At 46.7% G+C, this 21531-nt stretch overlaps 1 non-coding gene across 1 annotated transcript; it reads left to right on the forward strand.

Annotated features, from left to right (window-relative positions):
• The first annotated feature begins 2644 nt into the window (after positions 1-2644).
• On the forward strand, positions 2645-2775 carry LOC138988051 (small nucleolar RNA SNORA33). Its single transcript, XR_011464395.1, has one exon. It is a non-coding gene; the product is annotated as a small nucleolar RNA SNORA33 (small nucleolar RNA).
• Positions 2776-21531: the final 18756 nt, after the last annotated feature.

The following is a 21531-nucleotide window of genomic DNA, read 5'->3' on the forward strand; positions in this document are numbered from 1 at the left end:
TCAGACTGAAAGGTTGTTGTTGAATCACGCGAATACACCGGGATTCTTGGCCCCCAGAGGAGAAGAATTCAATCCGGGGCCAGAGACGAGGCTTGATCGCTCAGAGCTTTTGTGTAATAAAGTTTTATTAAAGTATAAAGGAGATAGAGAAAGCTTCTGACATAGGCATCAGAAGGGGGCAGAAAGAGTACCCCCCTGCTAGTCTTCAGCTGGATGTTATATAGTCACTAGCAGTCTGTTAATAAAAGAAAGGAATGTCTTAAAATTCAGAATGGCACCAGGCCCCTCACCCATAAGATGCATTTTGGGATAATCTTGGCACCAAATGGTTTATCCTGGGCCATAAAATGATTAACTTGAATCTTGAAGAACGGCAGACCACCATACAAATGGTTTCATTTACATAGATTAGGGGAACAATATCTGAGTATAACATACTGGTTTGTCAAGTAGGTTCTGGGCCAAGAGGCAGCGGAACCGACTTGGAGACAGAGTTTGGGGTAAAGGCATAGCATATTAGCATAGCTTAAGACACACATTTCCCTAAGAAAAAGGCATTGGATATCTCTAGGCTCAAGAATAAACCAGGTGTCATTAAGGCAACACAGTATTTTAAGAGAAACCTCCCTTTAAATTTGTATAGAGAAGGAAAAAATATTGCTAGTTTGTTTCCTCCTGCCGCTTAAGAGAGATAAAAATGTCTGACACTTGCAGGCTATTTCCTCCATTTGGAGACCCCTGGCCTTCCTGCCTGTTACCCTCTCATTTTCATCGACTCCAGTCCCCAGGTCCTGGTCTACAAAGACTGTGAAAAGTTTGTCCTTTCTTCCTCCTTGAGAATTCCAGACCCCTCTCTCCTTGGGGACCCCTAGATTTCCTATCAACCTGCCTAGGAAATGACTCTCTCAAGACTTTGAACACTTCATCGTCACATGAGACAGTATGCTATGTTGATAACATCATGAGCTAGGGCCTGGAGAGTGGAAGGGAGCAGATGCCAGAGGTGTGAGACAAATGCCGTGAAAATATGAAGGCCTGACATCTCAGGAAAGGTTTGGGGTCCGGTGTTCTGAATGTGTCACGGTTTTCTCTCCAAAAGTAAAGCACAGTTTACCTGACATCTCCTACCACAAAGGAGGGGCCCCCAGAGACCCTGGAAACAGGAGCAACAATTCCTAAAAGGGGCAGAGAACAGAGGGGGTGCTGGACATGCAAAACCCAGGGGAGCCTAGTCCACCCAGTCATCTCTGTTAGCCTGGCATGCCTTGCATGCAGGGACTGTGACCCTTATTCTGGTGTTAGGTCATGACTGCCATGTCAGTCAGTGGGTTCTTAGCATAGCCCTGGTCCCCTCTGCAGCCTGGCACCCCATTTTAGACATTTGCACTGTACCCTACACTTTTTCTTCATGGGGATTCCCAAGTGGTGCAGTAGTAAAGAATCTGCCTGCCAAAGCAAGAGACAAAAGAGATGCAGAGTTCAATCCCTGGGTCAGGAAGATCCCCTGGAAGAGGAAATGGCAACCCACTCCGGTATTCTTGCCTGGGAAATCCCATGGATGGAGGTGCCTGGTGGGCTACAGCCTATGGGGTCGCAGTATCGGACACGACTGATACAGTTGTGACACTGCACAACTTCACTTTAACTTCATAGCAGTCATCACAATTGTAAGCAGACATTTATTTATTGAGTGGTTGATGGTTTAATTCCTTTCCCTCACTACGTTATAACTTCCAGGGAGGCAAACCCCATGTCTGCCCTATCTCACTGTACCTCCTGCACCTCACACAGCGCCGGGCACCCAACAGGCGTTCAATCAACGTGGGGAGGATGAATGGCTAGTAGAGGAATCTCCGTGAAAGCCCCGGGTGCAGAGGTGGGCAGAAGGGAGCAGAATGCAAGCAATACTGGCCGTGCTCCCTGACCCGAGGCTCGCCTCCACCCCAGTGCTTCCCACCAGCCTGGCAGCAGTGGTTGTCATGCCCCTGGGCAGGCAGTGGGTGCCAGTCAGCTGTGAGGCAACCCAGAGACCGCGGGCCCTCTCTGATTGTGAGGAAAACAAACGAGATCACCTTCAGGGGTAGAGATTCATCCTGAGATTCACGGAAATCCCAAGGAAGCATGGGAAAGCAGCTACATGAAATTCTGACACGTGTGACCACAGGGTTGAACCTGGAAGACATGACCAAGGGAAAGAAGCCAGATCAAGGAAACAAACGAAGCCGTGAATAATTCCACTCATGTGAGGCACCTGGAGCCGTCAAACTCATAGAGACAAGGAGTAGAGCAGTGGTTTCCCGGGGCTGAGGGAAGGAGGCATGAGGAGTTAGGATGTAAGCGGTACAAAGCTTCAGTGTGGGAGGATGAAAAAGTTCTGGAGATGGATGGTGGAGATGGTTGAACAACAGTGTGAGTGAACGTGATGCCACTGAACCGTACGCTGAAAAAATCGTTAAAAGTCAATTTTTGTATGTTGTTTTGGCCACACCTTGTGGCCTGTGGGACCTTAGTTTCCCAACCAGGGATTGAACCCATGTTTCCTGCAGTTGGAAGTGCAGAGTCTTAACCACGGGACCACCAGGGAAGTCCCAGAGTGAATTTCCTGTTATGTATATTTTATCACAATTTAAAAATATGTTCAACAAACCCAGTCAATGAATCTGCTTACCTGAATGTGTTTCTGCAGAAATTTGGAAAATGCTGGTAAAAGGAAAGCCATGTTATAAGCCTTAAAAACACTGAAAGTCATTAAGGTCCCTGAAAATGGCTATAAGACTTTTTTTTTCTTTTTAAAAATTTATTTATTTATTTATTTTGAATAAATTTATTTCTTTTACTTGGAGGCTAATTACTTTACAATATTGTATTGGTTTTGCCGTACATCGACATGAATCAGCCATGGGTGTACATGTTTCCCCTATCCTGAACCCCCCTCCCACATGCCGCCCCATCCCATCCCTCAGGGTTGTCCCAATGCACCAGCCCTGAGCACCCTGTCTCATGCATCGACCCTGGACTGGCAATCTATTTCACATATGGTAATATACATGTTTCAGTGCTTTTCTCACAAATCATCCCACCCTCGCCTTCTCCCACTGAGTCCAAAAGTCTGTTCTTTACATCTGTGTCTCTTTTGCTGTCTCACGTATAGGGTCATCGTGACCATCTTTCTAAATTCCATATACATGCGTTAATATACTGTACTGATGTTTTTCTTTCTGACTTACTTCACTCTGTATAGTAGGCTCCAGTTTCATTCACCTCATTAGAACTGATTCAAATGCATTATTTTTAATAGCTGAGTAATTGTTAACTCTGGGAGTTGGTGATGGACAGGGAGGCCTGCCGTGTTGCAGTTCATGGGGTTGCAAAGAGTCAGACACGACTGAGCAACTGAACTGAACTGAATATTAGCTATAAGACATTTTAATGACGGAAAGCATTGTCAAAAGACATGTGCTAATTTTTGTTAAAGCTTTGCTTTAACTAGTGCTAACTACTTAGCCAAATTTCCGAATGTTAGTAAAATTGTTTTTTCTTTTTTTTTTAGGGTTATGGCAAAGAGTTTCAAGCCAAGGATGTCATCAAGGAGTACTTCAAATGCAAGAAATGATCAAATTTAAAAAATGGAGCTCTTGTTCCTCAAAAAATAAAAGTATGTTAAACAGTTTAAGAATGGTATCACATACAGTAATTCAGTCAAGAGTTTTTTTATAAGATTTCAAAAAGCTTTCAAAAGTTTTCAAATATGTCATATTCTTATAAATTGCAGCTCCATTGCATGTTCAGTTAAATATCTTTTCTTGATAAACAAGGAAAAACTGAAACACCTACAGCACTCTGGGCCCCAGAGATTGCAACACATGAAGCCACTTGGAGACCGGGGGCACCCAGTCTGTGTTATTCAATCTGAGTTGTTTGGGTTTTTTTTGGCCTCTCTTCCCTGGTAGCTCAGACGATAAAGAATCCGGCTGCCAATTCAGGGGACCTGTGTTCAATTCCCTAGGTTGGGAAGATTCCCTGGAGAAGAGAATGGCTACCCACTCCCACTCCTGGAAGAAAAGTTATGACCAACCTAGATAGCATATTGAAAAGCAGAGACATTACTTTGCCAACAAAGGTCCATCTACTCAAGGCTATAGTTTTTCCAGTGGTCATGTATGGATGTGAGAGTTGGACTGTGAAGAAAGCTGAGCGCCGAAGAATGGATGCTTTTGAACTGTGGTGTTGGAGAAGACTCTTGAGAGTCCCTTGGACTGCAAGGAGACCCAACCAGTCCATTTTGAAGGAGATCAGTCCTGGATGTTCGCTGGAAGGACTGATGCTAAAGCTGAAACTCCAGTACTTTGGCCACCTCATGCGAAGAATTGACTCATTGGAAAAGACTCTGATGCTGGGAGCGATTAGGGGCAGGAGGAGAAGGGGATGACAGAGGATGAGATGGCTGGATGGCATCTTCTATGGGGAGATGAAAATATTCCACAATTTGTTGTGGTGATATTTGTGTCACTCTGTGAATAAAAACAAAACAAAACATAACAACATTGAATTGTACACTTCAAGAGGATCCTTTTATGGTCTGTGAACTATATCTCAATAAATCTGTTTTGAGGGCTTCCCTAATGGCTCAGTGGAGAAGGCAATGGCACCCCACTCCAGTACTCTTGCCTGGAAAATCCCATGGACGGAGGAGCCTGGTGGGCTGCAGTCATAGGGTCGCTAAGAGTTGGGCACGACTGAGCGACTTCACTTTCCCTTTTCACTTTCATGCATTGGAGAGGGAAATGGCAACCCACTCCAGTGTTCTTGCCTGGAAAATCCCAGGGACGGCGGAGCCTGGTGGGCTGCTGTCTGTGGGGTCGCACAGAGTCGGACACGACTGAAGCGACTTAGCAGCAGCAGTAGCAGCTAATGGCTCAGAAGGTAAGGAATCTGCCTGCAATGCAGGAGACCTGGGTTTAATCCCTGGGTCTGGAAGATCCCTTGGAGAAGGGAATGGAAACCTACTCCAGTATTTTGAAAGCACTGGTGGGAGTTGGAGGGCTGTGGCCACAGGAAGGGTGGAGAAACGCAGTCTCTTCTGTTCTCAGGACAAATGTCTGTTCTTTGTCTCCCTCTCTGCCCTGCCTCTTGGGAACCTCATCCAGCTATTGCTACATCTCGCCAACATTTTGGAGGATATTGGGGCTGCCCACGGGAACCACTGTGAACACTCTGTGCTGAAAGGGACTTCCTGGGAATGCCTTGGCCATCTAAATTGCAGAGTGAAGCTGGATCTCAGCTGATTCTGCTGACGATGTTGGAGCCGGTCCTCGGGTGAGTTGACACCTTAGCTCTGCTGCTGACTTGCTATGTCATCCAGTAAGTCCCCGACCTAATCAGTGCCAAGTGGGAACTGGGGTCAAAACAGCCTGAGGAATTCTTGCTGTGGGCTTCTTTTTTTTTTTTTGCAAAATGACTGTAACTTAATATTTGCACAGCCTTTTTTGCACATGGATGTTATCTTAGTTGACCCTGTGGAATAGATATGATCCCAGTGCAGATGTGGAAATAGGGCCTCGGTGAGCCGAGTGACCTTCCCAGAGTTGTCCAGCTGGCACAGTGGTGCTGGGCCCCAGGCCCAGGCCTTTGGCTTTGCTGACTCCAAATCCTGCGTTCATTCCTCTCCATGGGACTCCCTTGTGACGACATTTCTTTCTATTTCTAAAATGCCTACGTCAAGAAAACAACTTTCAAATCGCTCCCGACTCCTGCGTTTCCCTCAGCGCCTGGAGACAGCCCTTCTCTGGCCATCACTCTCTGCCATTTGCCTGCTGGTGGCCTCTTGCCCACTTCAGTTCTGCAGAGCATCGGGGCCCTTGGTTGCACCCACCCAAACAGGGCCGGGCTGCCTCACCCCCTGACGGTGCTGAATGTCTGCACAAAGGGCTGAAGTGGGGTGGAAGGAGAGTCCAGTTCCTTTTTTACTTTTTTTTTTCTTGGAGTATAATTGGTTTATAGTGTTGTTAGCTTCTGCCGAACAATGAAGTGAATCAGCTGTATATACACATATATCCAGGCTTCCCTGATAGCTCAGTTGGTAAAGAACCCGCCTGCAATGCAGGTGAGCCCAGTTTGATTCCTGGGTTGGGAAGATCCACAGGAGAAGGGATAGACTGCCCACTCGAGTATTCTTGGGCTTCCCTGGTGGCTCAGCTGGCAATGTGGGAGACCTGGGTTCATCCCTAGTTTGGGAAGATCCCCTGGAGAAGGGAAAGGCTACCCACTCCAGTATTCTGACCTGGAGAATTCCATGAACTGTGTAGTTCATGGGGTCACAAAGAGTCGGACACTACTGAGCGACTTTCACACACACATATATATACACATATACACACACACACACACACACATATATACATGCGTATGTGCTAAGTCACTTCAGTCATGTCCAACTCTTGTGATCCTATGGACTGCAGCCTGCCGGGCTCCTATGTCCATGGCATTCTCCAGGCAAGAATACTAGAGTGGGTTGCCATTTCATCCTCCAGGGGATCTTCCCCACCCAGGGATTGAAGCCACGTCTCTCAGGTCTCCTGCATTGGCAGGTGGGTTCTTTACCACTAGCACCACCTGGGAAGCCTGGGAGGCCTACACACTCACACACACACACACTCACACACACACTCACACACACACACTCACACACACACACTAACACTCACACACACACTCACACACACACGCTCACACACACACACACAACACACACACAGGGCTTCCCTGGTGGCTCTGATGGTAAAGAAGCTGCCTGCAATGCAGGAGACTTGGGTTTAATCCTTGGGTCAGGAAGATCCCTTGGAGAAGGGAATGGCAACTCATTCTAGTATTCTTGCCTGGAGAATCCCATGGACAGAGGAGCCTAGCAGGCTACAGTCCATGGGATTGCAAAGAGTCAGACATGACTGAGTGACTAACACACACACACACACACACGCACACACGCACACACGTACACATATGCTTGGGCTTCCTTGATGGGTTAGTGATAAAGAATCCACCTTCCAATGCAGAAGACATGGGTTTGATTCCTGGGTAGAGAAGATTCCCTGGAGAAGGAAATGGCTACCCACTCCAATATCTTACCTGGAGAACCCCATAGACAGAGGAGCCTGGCTGGCTACAGTCCATGGGGTCGCAAAAGAGTTGGACACAACAACAGCAACGGTATATATACAAACATACATACCCTCTCCCTCCTGGCTTCCCTCCCATCTCTCCCCTTCCCACCCCACCCTCCTGGGTCATCGCAGAGCACAGAGCCGAGCTCCCTGTGCTACGCAGCAGGTATATTCGCTTTCTGTTTTACCCATGGCAGTGTATTTATATTAAGCCTAATCTCCCAGTTCATCCCCCCTCCCATCCCCAGGCCCCACCATGTCTACACGTCCATTCTCAACACTTGCGTGAGATTCCGGTTCTTTTCAAAAGAACTTGAATCCCCGGTCTTTTAGTATGGCACACAGGACCTTCATGACCTGGCCCCGCCCACCCCTGTGACAGCCCAGTGTCCTACCTAAACAGCTTAGCCTTCCCAGAAAGTGCCACGTGCTCCTATAACTGTTGCACACATTGACGCCTTAGGTCGTTCCTTGCTTGTCCACCTCCTGAGCTGTTCTACAAGATGCCCCAGAAGGACCTTCTCCTCCAGGAAGTCCCCTGCCCTCCAGCTCCCTTCTGCTCCCTAGCCCATCCTCCACCAGACATCCAGCGTGAGGAACATCAGAGCAGAGGCCATTGGCATCACCTCCCCTCTACCCCGTCTAGGTGGCTCCACCAGGCTGGTGCTCCCATCCTCCAGCTGCTGAGAGTGAGGGCTCCAAGGCCTCGTGGCCACCCCAGCTGTCCCCTCATGCGGAGGACTGTCCTTGGCTGGCAGGAGCCTCCTTGCCAGGCAGGTTGCCACTCCCAAAAGCCAGTAGCTAAAGCCTGAAAGAGACGTTGGAAAGGTTCCCCTTGATTCGAGGAGAACTGTTCCACAGCTGTGTCCAGAGCCCACGTTCCTGCAGACACACACACACACAGACACACAGACACGCGCACACACACACACACACACACCCCCTCTAGTCTCAGTCAAGGCTAGTCTGACCTGAGGCCTCCTGCTTGGCAATGACCTCCTTCACTTCTCCCCCCGGGGTACCTTCCTTTAATAAACCCTAGGTCCCTGTGCCATCACATTCCGTTACCATGAACAATTTTCTTATTGTGTCCAGACCAGACTCTGTGCTCCCTGAAGGCAGAGACAAAAGCCTATTTACTGGGGGGCCTCACCCTCTAGTTGGGGATCTGGCAGAGAGCAGGTGCTCCGTGTTTGTGCTCCATCCAGTTTCTGAGCGGTTGTGGCAAGCACTCCCTCTCTGTCTCCCCTATTTCCTATCCTCCAGGACCCCCTTCTAACCGAGCCTCCCTCTTCTCTTCCTCCCCTACCCTCCAAGGGATAGATAGATCCCTCAGTCCTGCTCCTTGACCCTTAGATTTGAAGGAAAGAGATGGGCAGAGCTGGAGGGTGGATGGGGCCAGGGTGAAGACAGCGCCCGCCCACCCGCCAGGGACCAGCGCTGGTGTGGGGGGGTCACCAGCTCCCACTGCTGCCACGGATTTCCCCTCCCTTGCTTTCCGAGCTTCTTGACTTCATAAACGCTTTAGGAGCCATGGTGCTCCCACTCTTTTTCATTCATTCCACCCACTCGCGGCACCAACCCCGTCACAGGAGGAATGTCTTGGCTCCCAGGCTTATTAACTTTCCAGGCAGCAACCAGCTCACATAGCCGCTGAGTCAGTGCGGTGTCAGCGGCCCGAGAGGGAGGCCTCGCGAGGCTGACTCAGATGGAGCGGGTGGGTCTCGGCAGAGGCCTCCTTCTGCTGCACAGAGCGGAGGAGCAGGGACCAAATCCACCCAGGGGGGCTTGCTCCTGGGAGGCTTCTCTCACCTAATTCCCCACAGTCAATCATGCGCTGTTTTTGCGGCCCCACGTCCATCCTCGTCATTTCCCTCTGCAGCCCCAGCAGCCCTTAGGCTTCCAGCAGGTAACTCAGCAGCTCCCCCATAACTATGATGACTGGTCCAGAGCCAGACAGGTGACCTGTCAGAGCCAGTGAGCGATACTGAGACTCAGGTTCAAAATTCTGGGACAAAGGTGCTCGCTCCTTTTAGCTGGACTTGAAACCAGAGAGGATAGTAGGATTAGAGCTGCTGACTCCAGCTTGCTACCAAGTGAAATCTGAGACGGAAGCCACCCCTATGGAAGAAAGAGAGAGAAGTGAAGAGAAACTGAGTCTTGATTTTATCCTGGAGTCCTGAGTTTAGCCATACCTGAAGCTGCGTTAATATAAGGACTTTGGGACTTGGTAAAAGAAGATGCCTGCCAATGCAGGAAACATAGGAGACGCGGGCTGGATCCCTGGGTTGGGGAGATCCCCTGGAGGAGGAAATGGCAACCTGCTTCAGTATTCTTGCCTGGAAAATTCCATGGACAGAAGAGCTTGGTGGGCTGCAGTACGTGGGTCGCAAAGAGTCAGACAAGACAGCACAGCAGCACAACTCAGTATACTCCTTTCACTTAAGTCAATCTGGGTTGAGTTTTCTGTCACTTTCTTGTCAAAAGAATTCTAATCAATACAGGTATTTGCTACCCTATCTACCCAATTCTAAGACATGCATGAAAGTGAAAGTCGCTTAGTCGTGTCCAACACTTTGCAACTGCATGGACTACATAGTCCATGGAATTCTCTAGGCCAGAATACTGGAGTGGGTAGCCTTTCCCTTCTCCAGGGGATCTTCCCAACCCAGGGATCGAACCCAGGTCTCCCGCATTGCAGGCGGATTCTTTACCAGCTGAGCCACAAGGGAAGCCTAAGACATGCATAACTTAACATCGCTGACATTGGGATTGTGTCTTAGAATCAAATGTCAAAGTCCTGATGGGGACATCATTGTTTGCAAATGTGAGAAATTGAGCACAGCGGCCCATATTGTCTTTCCTTCATCTGAGTTGGATGCACTGTTGGTACGGCACGTACTGAATTTGGTACTATTTAAAATGTCTTTGAAAATATCATGGTGTGATTCAGCATTCAGATAAAAGTGATGACGGGGAAAGGCACGGACGTGGAGCAACAGGGTGGGAAACTGATACCAAATGAAACAGAGTTTTCTCTTTAGAGAGAGGACTACTCTTCTCTTATGAAACAACAGCAAGTGCTTGGCAGAACCTGAGATAGGAAGAAGCTGAGGGACAGGCAGGAGATGGTGAAGGACAGGGAAGCCTGCTGTGCTGTAGCCCATGGGGGTGCAAAGAGTAGGAGATGACTGAGTGACTGAACGACAAAGGCAAGAAGACAAACTAGAAACAAGAGTTGTGTTACATTTTGCTCCTAAGATGTGGGCAAAAAATCTACACGGGAGCCGGTGCTCAGTCACTTCAGTCGTGTCCGGCTCTTCACGAGCCTATGGACTGTAGCCTGCCAGGCTCCTCTGTCTATGGGATTCTCCAGGCAAGAATATTAGAGTGGGTTGTCATTTTTCCTTCTCCAGGGGATATTTCCAACCCAGGGATTGAACCTGCATCTCCTGCATTGCAGGTAGATTCTTTACCACTGAGCCACCAGGGAAGCCCACACACCAAGCAACGGAACCTAATTGGGAGAAATTGCCAATCTTGCAGAAGAAATGAGAGAAATCTCCAAGCCAGGAGAATTGCCATGACTGGTTTATGACTTGTCCAGCACTATCGTTAAGACATGTTGTCACCATGCAGTTGGTGTTTTTTTGTTTGTTTCTTAGTGGTACATCTTATAACCATTGGAATATGTTCAGTTCAGTTCAGTTGCTCAGTCATGACCGACTCAGCGACCCCATGAACTGCAGCATGCCAGGCATCCCTGTCCATTACCAACTCCTGGAGTTTACCCAAACTTATGTCCATTGAGTTGATGATGCCATCCAACCATCTCATCCTCTGTTGTCCCCTTCTCCTCCCGCCCTCAATCTTTCTCAGCATCAGGGTCTTTTCAAATGAGTCAGCTCTTCATATCAGGTGGCCAAAATATTGGAGTTTCAGCTTCAACATTAGTCCTTCCAATGAACACCCAGGACTGGTTGGATCTCCTTGCAGTCCAAGGGACTCTCGAGAGTCTTCTCCAACATCACAGTTCAAAAGCATCAGTTCTTCTGTGCTCAGCTTTCTTTATAGTCCAACTCTCACATCCATACATGACTACTGGAAAAACCATAGTCTTGACTAGACGGACCTTTGTTGACAAAATAGTCTCTGCTTTTTAATATGCTGTCTAGGTTGGTTGTAACTTTCCTTCCAAGGAGCAAGTGTCTTTTAATTTCATGGCTGCAATCACCATCTGCAGTGATTTTGGAGCCCCCCAAAAAAGTCAGCCACTGTTTCCATTGTTTCCCCATCAATTTGCCATGAGGTGATGGGACCGGATGCCATGATCTTAGTTATATGTTATCACTCCCATTTTGCAAAAGTGCTGTTAAAGTCACTTGCCCAATGGATGGACCTAGAGATTGTCATACTGAAAGAAGTAGGTCAGACAGAGAAAGACACATATCATATGATATCACTTATGAAAATGAAAGTCACTCAGTTGTGTCTGACTGGTTGCAAAGGGTCTTTGCAACCCTGTGGACTATATAGTCTGTGGAATTCTCCAAGCCAGAATACTGGAGTGAGTTGCCATACCCTCCTTTACGGGATCTTCCCCACCCAGGGATTAAACCCAGGTCTCCCGCATTGCAGACAGATTCTTTACCATCTGAGCCACGAGGGAAGCCGAGAATGCTGGAGTGGGTAGCCTATCTCTTATCCTGCGGATCTTTCGGACCCAGGAATCAAACCAGGGTCTCCTACATTGCAGGTGGATTCTTTACCAACTGAGCTATCAGAGAAGCCTGTTATCAATTATATGTGGAATCTAAAAAAAATAAAAAATGATACAAATAACCCTATTGACAAAAGTTGAAAGCAGACTCACGCTTACCAAGGGGGAAGGAGGTGGGGATAAACTGGGAGATTAGGATGGACGTGTACACACTACTATTTATAAAAGATAACTTATAAGAACCTTCTGTAGAGCACGGGGAACTGTATTCAGTGCTCTGTAATGACCTATATGCGAACGGAGTCGAAGAGAGTGGATACATGTATATGTATGGCCGATTCACTTTGCTGTACAGCAGAGACTAACAGAACATTATAAACCCACTAGACTCCAATAAAAAGTTAATTTAATAAATTGAAAATAAAATGCAAAATAAGTAAATCACGTCACTTGCTCAGTGTCACAGGCTAGATCTGACACCATGAACCTGAGTGTTACATCACACACACACCCGACCTGGGAGGGCCCAGGTTCTCAGCAGTCAAGGAGGGTGTAGAATGGAGGCCACGCCTACCATCCCTCACCTGTCGTGTGTCCTGACCTGGGCTGGCTGAGAGGACGTGGAATCAGGTGGCGTCCCTGTCCTGGCCTTCAGCACTATTTGTTCTCAGTTGGAGTTCACTAGCTCAGCCTTAAGAATTTTCTCCTGCTCCCTGATGAATTTCTGTGTCTACAGTTTTGAGTAACACCAGTAGGCTGTGCTTGGATTGTAGTTTTTCCTTGTCTAAGCACTTTTTAACATTTTTGCATAAAACAAGACTTCCATAAAGATAATATACTCACTTCTTCATAAAGAAGGTAATAGTGACATTCCTACTAGAGTTATCTTTCTGCTAAAGCTAATAGAAAAACAATAGATGATATTTACCAAGAGGTGGCATGGACCGTGGTTCAATTTACAGACTCTGGACGCAGACTTGAGCTCAAAGCCTGTTCTGCCACTGACTAGCTGTGTGACCCTGGGCAGGTCACTTGAACGCTCTGTTTTCTCATTTGTAAAATTAGGAAAATAACAGTAAGCAATAGCTTCCATCTCACAGAGATGCTGTGAGGCTCAAATGGGACCATGTATATAAGGCCCCAGAGCCTAGCATGCACACTAATTTATTTCACAACCCTGAGGCAACCCTGACGATGTACCTGCACTACTGATTTCCCAGGATAATTCAGGGGACGGTTGTAAGGATTCAGTTCAGTTCAGTTCAGTTACTCAGCCGTGTCCAACTTTTTGCGACCCCATGAATCACAGCACACCAGGCCTCCCTGTCCATCACCAACTCCTGGAGTTCACTCAAACTCACATCCATTGAGTCGGTGATGCCATCCAGCCATCTCATCCTCTGTCGTCCCCTTCTCCTTCTGCCCTCAATCTTTCCCAGCATCAGAGTCTTTTCCAATGAGTCAACTCTTCGTATGAGGTGGCCAAAGTACTGGAGTTTCAGCTTTAGCATCATTCCTTCCAAAGAAATCCCAGGGCTGATCTCTTTTAGAATGGACTGGTTGGATCTCCTTGCAGTCCAAGGGACTCTCAAGAGTCTTCTCCAACACCACAGTTCAAAAGCATCCATTCTTCGGCGCTCAGCTTTCTTCATAATCCAACTCTCACATCCATACATGACCACTGGAAAAACCATAGCCTTGACTAGATGGACCTTTGTTGGCAAAGTAATGTCTCTGCTTTTCAATATGCTATCTAGGTTGGTCATAACTTTACTTCCAAGGAGTAAGCATCTTTTAATTTCATGGCTTCAATAACCATCTGCAGTGATTTTAGAGCCCCCAAAATAAAGTCTGACACTGTTTCCACTGTTTCCCCATCTATTTGCCATGAAGTGATGGGACCAGATGCCATGATCTTAGTTTTCTGAATGTTGAGCTTTAAGCCAACTTTTTCACTCTCCTCTTTAACTTTCATCAAGAGGCTTTTTAGTTCCTCTTCACTTTCTGCTATAAGGGTGATGTCATCTGCACATCTGAGGTTATTGATATTTCTCCCGGCAGTCTTGATTCCAGCTTGTGCTTCCTCCAGCCCAGCGTTTCTCATGATGTACTCTGTATATAAGTTAAATAAGCAGGGTGACAATATACAGCCTTGACATAGATTAGATAAGTCCCTGTCTGTCAGGTATGAACCTCATCTCCTAGACTCATCATGGCCCAGTAGTTCCTCACTTCCTTCTTAGCTCTTTTACGCTTTTAAGAAGATATTTTGTCCTGTGTTTTAAGTTAACATTCATTATTTATTGTCTTTCCCCATCCTCCACTTTGCCCCAAATAAAATGTGAGTTCCAGGAGGCAGAGGCTTTTATCTTTGTTCACTGATGAAACCCAAGTACCTAGACCAGCGCTTGGCTTGTAATAGGTGTTTAAATTTTTTAAAATTCATTTTATTTTGTCTGTGCTGGGTATCCGTGTTCATTGCTGTGTATGGGCTTTCTCTAGTTGCAGCAAGCAGGGGCTACTCTCTCGTTGTGCTGCACCTTTCGCGGCGGTGGCTTCTCTTGTTGCAGAGCACGGACTCTAGAGTTCGGGCTTCCGTAGTTTCGGAGCAATGGCTTAGTTTCCCCATGGCAGGCGGTCTTCCCAGACCAGGGGTTGAACCCAAGTCCCTTGCATTGGCAGGTGGATTCTTAACCATTGGACCACCAGGGAAGTCTTCTCGTTGTCATTTTTTATTCAGCCAGTGGATAGGTATTTACTGAGCACCTACTATGGACCAACTCAGACTCGGAGAAGTATACTCCTGGTGAGAAGGGGCACGGGCCTCCCAAGAGCTTCCTAAAAGATGGGTAGGGACTTGCTGCAGGGCAGTTGGGAAAAGCAGGCCTTTTGAGAGGTGACAGAATCTGGGTGATGAAATAAAATTCTTATTTTAAGGCAAGACAAGAAAATGTTAAACAAAAATTTTCTCTGCTCCTTTGGACATCCTCCCCTCCAGTGTGCACTAGGCATCGGCATTATGTGCTAATCAGACCTCCCCCAAGGCAGCGGCTGGTGCTCAGTCGTGGTCAACTCTTTGTGACCCCATGGGCTGTAGCCCTCCAGGCCACTTGTCCATGGGTTCTCCAGGCAAGAATACTGGAGTGGGCTGCCATGCCCTCCTCCAGGGGACCTTCCCCACCCAGGGATCGAAGCCGCATCTACTGCATTGCAGGCGATTCTTCACTGCTGATCCATTGGGGAAGCCCAGCAAACACCTGTTAAACCATAAAGATCTATTTTTCTTCTTCTGGCACCAGCCATAAATCCTTAGAAGATGACATCATTTAAAAAATATTTTATTTATTTATTTACTTATGTGGCTGAGTCGGGTCTTAGTTGCGGCATGCGGGAGATTTAAGGGGGGGTGACCCCCCAGGACCCCACCTTTCCTACTCCCCACCGTGTTGCAGTGTAACCTGAAGATTCTTTACACCCAGGCACTTGGGAGAATCCTAGCTGTCCTCAGGTTTTCTGGGGCAGGGTCGGGGTGGGGGGCGGTGCTCGCTTCTCTCCCATGTGAGTTTATCAAGGAATTTTCTTCCTGAACAAATAAACAGTGCTTCTCCTGAAAGGAATGGCAGTGAGTATGATTTTCTCCATTTAATCACCATCAGGTTTACGTCACAGCTTTTAAAAGATATATATTTATTTAAAAAAATTTTAGGGTACACCCTACAACATGTGGGATCCAAGTTTCATGACCAGGGATTAAACACATGGCTCCCTGCTTTAGGAGTGCAGAGTCAACCACTGGACCACCAGAGAAGTCTCTAGACCACAGCTTTAAGTTCTTTAATTCTCATTAATCATCCCAACCCTTCAGAAAAGGCAGAACACACTGTGTTGTGGAGAGATAGACACAGGTGAGAGGCAGAAGCAAGAAGCTCTGGCCTGGGGACTTTGGGAAGAAGGTGACACAGCCCAGGTAGTCCAGACTCTGACTCACACGGAGGGGCAGGGTGGTCCCCAGCTGTGCTGGGAGTGAGGAACCCACACATGCAGTGAAGACTGGGCAGACCTGAGCGGAAGTCCACACTCCCAGTGTGAGTCAGAGGAAGCAGAGGCTGAAGGCTGTTACCACAGGCGTATTTAGCCCTCATCTTACACGGGACAAGACCGATCCCCAGGGACACTCGGTAAATGACCTGAGGTTGCCTGGCCAGCAAGGCGGAGCCAGGTTGGTAACCACACTTGCCTCTCTCCTTTGCCTCTCTGCTCTTGAGTTTCTGATGAAGTGTCTGTTTCCTACCACTCTCACCAGGCGCATGTGGTTCACCTGTGGGGAGCTGGCACCTTTGAGTGTCTATGATTGATTAGCGTGACTCTAATCAGCATTTTTGCTGCTGGTGGTTTTTAATGCACTCCAGTTTTCTGAGACTTGGGAAGCAGCCAGACCTTGAGTACCCCTGTCCATTCAAGCAAGACAAGATAACCACTTGAGCATAACTTTGTAGAATAGCAGCCCCTACAGGCATGGAGTACATCAAGGTTGTATACTGTCACCCTGCTTACTTAACTTATATGCAGAATACATCATGCGAAATGCTGCGCTGGATGAAGCACAAGCTGGAATCAAGATCACCGGGAGAAGTATCAATAACCTCAGATATACAGATGACACACCCTTATGGCAGAAAGCGAAGAGGAACTAAAGAGCCTCTTGATGAAATTGAAAGAGGAGAGTGAAATATCTGGCTTAAAACCCAACATTCAAAAAACTAAGATCATGACATCCGGTCCCATAACTTCATGGCAAATAGATAGGGAAACAATGACAGACTTTATTTTCTTGGGCTCGAAAAACACTGCAGATGGTGACTGTAACCATGAAATTAACAGACGCTTGCTCCTTGGAAGAAAACCTATGACCAACTTAGACAGCATATTAAAAAGCAGAGACGTTACTTTGCCAACAAAGTCCATGTAGTCAAAGCTATGGTTTTTCCAGTAGTCATGTATGGATGTAAGAGTTGGACCATAAAGAAAGCTGAGCGCCGAAGAATGGATGCTTTTGAATTGTGGTGTTGGAGAAGACTCTTGAGAGTCCCTTGGACACCAAGGAGATCAAACCAGTCAATTCTAATGGAGGTTGGTCCTAAATATTCATTGGAAGGACTGATGCTGAAACTGAGGCTCCAATACTTTGGCCACCTGATGTGAAGAACTGACTCATTGGAAAAGACCCTGATATTGGGGAAGATTGAAGGCAGGAGGAGGAGGGGGCGACAGAGGATGAGATGGTCGGATGGCAACGATGGACATGAGCTTGAGCAAGCTCTGGGAGTTGGTGATGGACAGGAAAGCCTGGCGTGCTGCAGTCCATGGGGTCACAAAGATTTGGATACTACTGAGTGACTGAACTGAACTGAACAGGCAAGGAAAACATAGAACACTGGCCAAGTCAGGTGGGACTTCTTAGGGAGAGAAACCAGTACAACTGGGTCTCCAATTCAGAGCACAAACAGAGCTCCTAACTAGTTGCTGGAGTCCTTACCTCCCCACCAATCCCAGTTTGCGATTTGCCCCCTGAAGCAGAGGGCTTCAGGCATGGCTCACCCAGAGGCGTGAATGATATCCTGAGAACCTTGCCTCTCTCCTCGCCTTTTGGTCCTGCTTGTCACTGCTGGGCTTTATTCCTAAGTCGCTTAGTTGCTCAGTCATGTCCGACTCTTTGTGACCCTTTGGACTATCCCCCGCCAGGTTGCTGTCTTCATGGGATTCTCCAGCCAAGAATACTGGAGCGGATTGCCATTTTCTCCTCCAAGGGATCTTTCTGACTCAGGGATCGAACCAGTGTCTACTGTGTCTCCTGCATTGCAGGCAGATTCTTTACCTGCTGAGCCATCAGGGAATACCTTTATTCCTAAGTTTTCTCTTGCCACCTGACGAAAAGGTGGCCACTGGCAGCTCTAAGCCTACCTTGTCCTCATGGCTTATGAAGTTAGAGGAGAAGACAGCATCTCTTCTTAATGTTTCTGGCTAGAGTCCCAGCCAAGGAGCATTCAGACTGGTCTGGTTTGGTTGCTTCCCTCTCCCGGGGTATTCAGTAGGTTGGCCAGAATTTGATTGTATAGGCTCTTTGGGGGTAAGAAGCAATGCTCAAATCCACTGAAAGAGTACAGACTGAGAAAGATTTCAAGGAACTGCTGCTAAGTCACGTCAGTCATGTCTGACTCTGTGAGACCCCATAGACGGCAGCCTACCAGGCTCCGCCGTCCCTGGGATTCTCCAGGCCAGAATACTGGAGTGGGTTGCCATTTCCTAGGCGTGGGTTATTCCGTAGAAGGTCTACAGAGCTGGCATCCACTTGACCTTCTGGGTGCCACCTCCTGGCACCCAGAGGTGGCACCCAGAAGGTTTCAGCCAGATGGCTTCTGGCTTCAAAGGATAATGCAAAACTCAAATGAGTGTAAACAGCGAGGAAATGTATTTATTAGGTCACACAACTGAAAGTCCAGCGGTAGATCAGCCTCCAGGGGTGGTAAAATCAGCTGCTCAATAAAGCTGATTGAGGGGGAAACGATGGTCATTTCAACAAATGGTGCTGGGACAACTGAATGTACACATGGATGAATGTGAGCCGTCACCTCATGCCACTCGCAGAAACAGACTCAAAATGGACCACGGACGTGAACGTAAAAACTAAAACTACAAAGCTTCTAGAAGAAAATATGTGAGAAAACCCTCATGACCTTGATTTTAGGCAAAGATCTCTTCGATCTGACTTCAAAAGCACAGCCTAAGGGACTTCTGTGGTAGTCTAGTGGCTAAGAACCCACCTTGCAATACAGGGGACGCAGGTTCGACCTCTGGTCAGGGAACTAAGATCCCACATGCTGCAGGGCAACTAACTAAGCCTGCACGCCACGAGGAAAGATCCTGCACAACGTGCCTAAGACCCGGCACAGCCAAATAAATACATACACATTTTTAAGAAGCACCATCCAAAAGAGCATAAGGAAAAACTTATAAATTGGGACTTTATCAACATGCAAACTATTTTTTCAAAAGGTACCATTAAAAAAGTAAAAGACAAGCCACAGAACTGAATATTTACAAATAAAAAATTTAGCCAAAAGGGAAATTCCCTGGTAGTTCAGTCGTTAGGACTTTCTACTCCAGAAGTAATGGGCTCGATCCCTGGTCAGGGGACTAAGGTCCCACATGCTATGGGGTGTGGCCAAAATTTTTAAAAATATAAATAAATAGATGTGTGTGCTTGCGAAGTCACTTCAGTCGTGTCTGACTCTTTGTGACCCTATGGACCACGGCCCGCCAGGTTCCTCTCTCCATGGGGTTCTCCAGGCAAGAACACTGGAGTGGGTTGCCATTGCCTTCTCCAGGGGATCTTCCCCACCCAGGGATTGAACCCACGTCTCTTAAGTCTCCTGTGTTGGCAAGCAGGTTCTGTACCACTAGTGCCACCTGGGAAGCCCCCAAATAAATAGATAATTAAATAAATAAACATATACAACACTTACCATATGATCCAAGCAATACTACTCCTAGGTATCTATCCAAGAGAAATGAAGATGTTCACAGCAGCTTTGTTCACAACAGCCCCAAACTAGCGGCAGTGCAAATGTCCATCAGCTTGTGAATAGATCAACATGTTATACTGGTACCTTAACAGACAATTATCCTGCAAATGAAATTTTTCTGTGCGAGGTAGTTTAGAACACTGGTTAAAGGACTCTGGACTTACTTGCTCTGTACCCTCAACACACTTTAATTCCCTGAGCCTCACTCTTTTCATCTATAAAACTGAAATATGAGTATTTACCTCATACAAGTACAGAGAGAATTAAGTGAGGAAGTGCAGATAATGTACCTCAATTAGTGCTCAAAACAGCTGTTTCTGTATCAATTTTACTCGAACAATTAGGGAAAAGTCATAACATTTAAAAGGGAATTTAATTATTTACTTTTATATGTAAACAAAAACAGATACACATGTATATGGTCATCCCATATACGGAAAAATCATATTTATCACTCCTACCTCACACCATACCGAAAATAATTTCTAGAAGGAGTGCAGTTCTGAAGCTAAAATAAATAAATAAGTAAAGTTTTTAAAAGAAAACATATAAAAATATCTCTGACTTTGGAATAGGCACATCTTTTGCAAACAGGAAACAAAAACTGTCAATCATGAATGAAAAAAACCTTTAATGAATTCTATGAAAACTAAGAAACGGTGTTCATCAAAAGACACCATTATGGGAGCAAAAAGACAACTCACAAGTATTCTCTCTATATATATCTGATAAAGGTCTCCAAGTCAGAATTTTAAAAGAACTACAAATCAATAAGAAAAAGATAGAAAACCCAAGAGAAAAACGGGCAAAGATTCGAACAGACACTTCAGAAAAGAAGCTATACAAACGCCAAATACAGAAAGGGTCTTGACTTCATTACTCTCTAGGGAAATGCAAAGAAACTACAGTGTAACACCACTCCACTCGACCGGAGAGAGTAAAAAGGATAAAAAATATAAAGTCTAGACAAAGATGGGAAGGAACGAGAACTCTCTGAGTGACAGGTGCTCCAATTACTTTAGAAAGCTAAGCAGTAGGAGACACTAAAGCTGAAGCTGCCTCCCCTATGACCCAGCAAATGCACTCTCAGCAGAAATATAGGCGTGTGTGTGCTTTTTTCTATTTCAATAAAGGTGAATCGTCTTTGCATTTTAATGTGTTTTGCTAATAATTAATTTTTATGACTTTAAAAGGGTATACTATGAGTTAGTTACTGCTACAATAATTCTACAAACCGAGCCACTCTACAATTCACTGGCTCACAGGTCTATGCTGCTGCTTATTGCTCAGTCATGTCCGACTCTTTGCAACCCCATGGACTGTAGCCCACCAGACTCCTCTGTCCATGGGGATTTTCCAGGCAAGAGTACTGGAGGGGGTTGCCATGCCCTCCTCCAGGGAATCTTCCCAATCCAGGGATGGAACCCAGGTCTCCTGCACTGCAGGTGGATTCTTTACCATCTGAGCCACCAGGGAAGCCCAAGAATACTGGAGTGGGTAGCCTATCCCTTCTCCAGGGGAACTTCCTGACCCAGGAATCCAACCAGGGTCTCCTGCATTACAGGCGTATTCTTTACCAGCTGAGCTACCAGGGAAGCCTTTGCAGGTCTATAGGTCAGGCAGAAAGTTCTGCTGAACCTGGCCATTGTAGACATGTCCATGTTAAACAAAAGACACGGATATGAATATTCATAGCAGCACAGTGTGCTGAAATAACACACTGAAACAACTCATGTCAGCTGAATGGATACATTTATTTCAATAGATTTATACCATATAATAAGAATGAACAAACTATAATCACACACAAAGCTTATGGCCTAACCTCACTAACACAGCTCACAGTAAAGTAAACCAGACTTAAAATACCTTGGAGTGTATCATTTCATTTATATACGGAACAAAAATAGAACTAATCTATGCTGTTGGACATCAAGACAGAGGTACCTCAGGGTGGCAGTGAACAGAGGGGGCATGGCGGGAACTCTGGTCTTGTTCTCTCTCTTGATCTGGGTGCCGGTTAAACGTGCGTTGGCTTGTGAAAATCCTTTGAGCTATAAGGTCAAAT

Source organism: Bos mutus, chromosome 5 (genome assembly GCF_027580195.1).
Source record: "Bos mutus isolate GX-2022 chromosome 5, NWIPB_WYAK_1.1, whole genome shotgun sequence".
Taxonomy (NCBI): Eukaryota; Metazoa; Chordata; class Mammalia; order Artiodactyla; family Bovidae; genus Bos; species Bos mutus.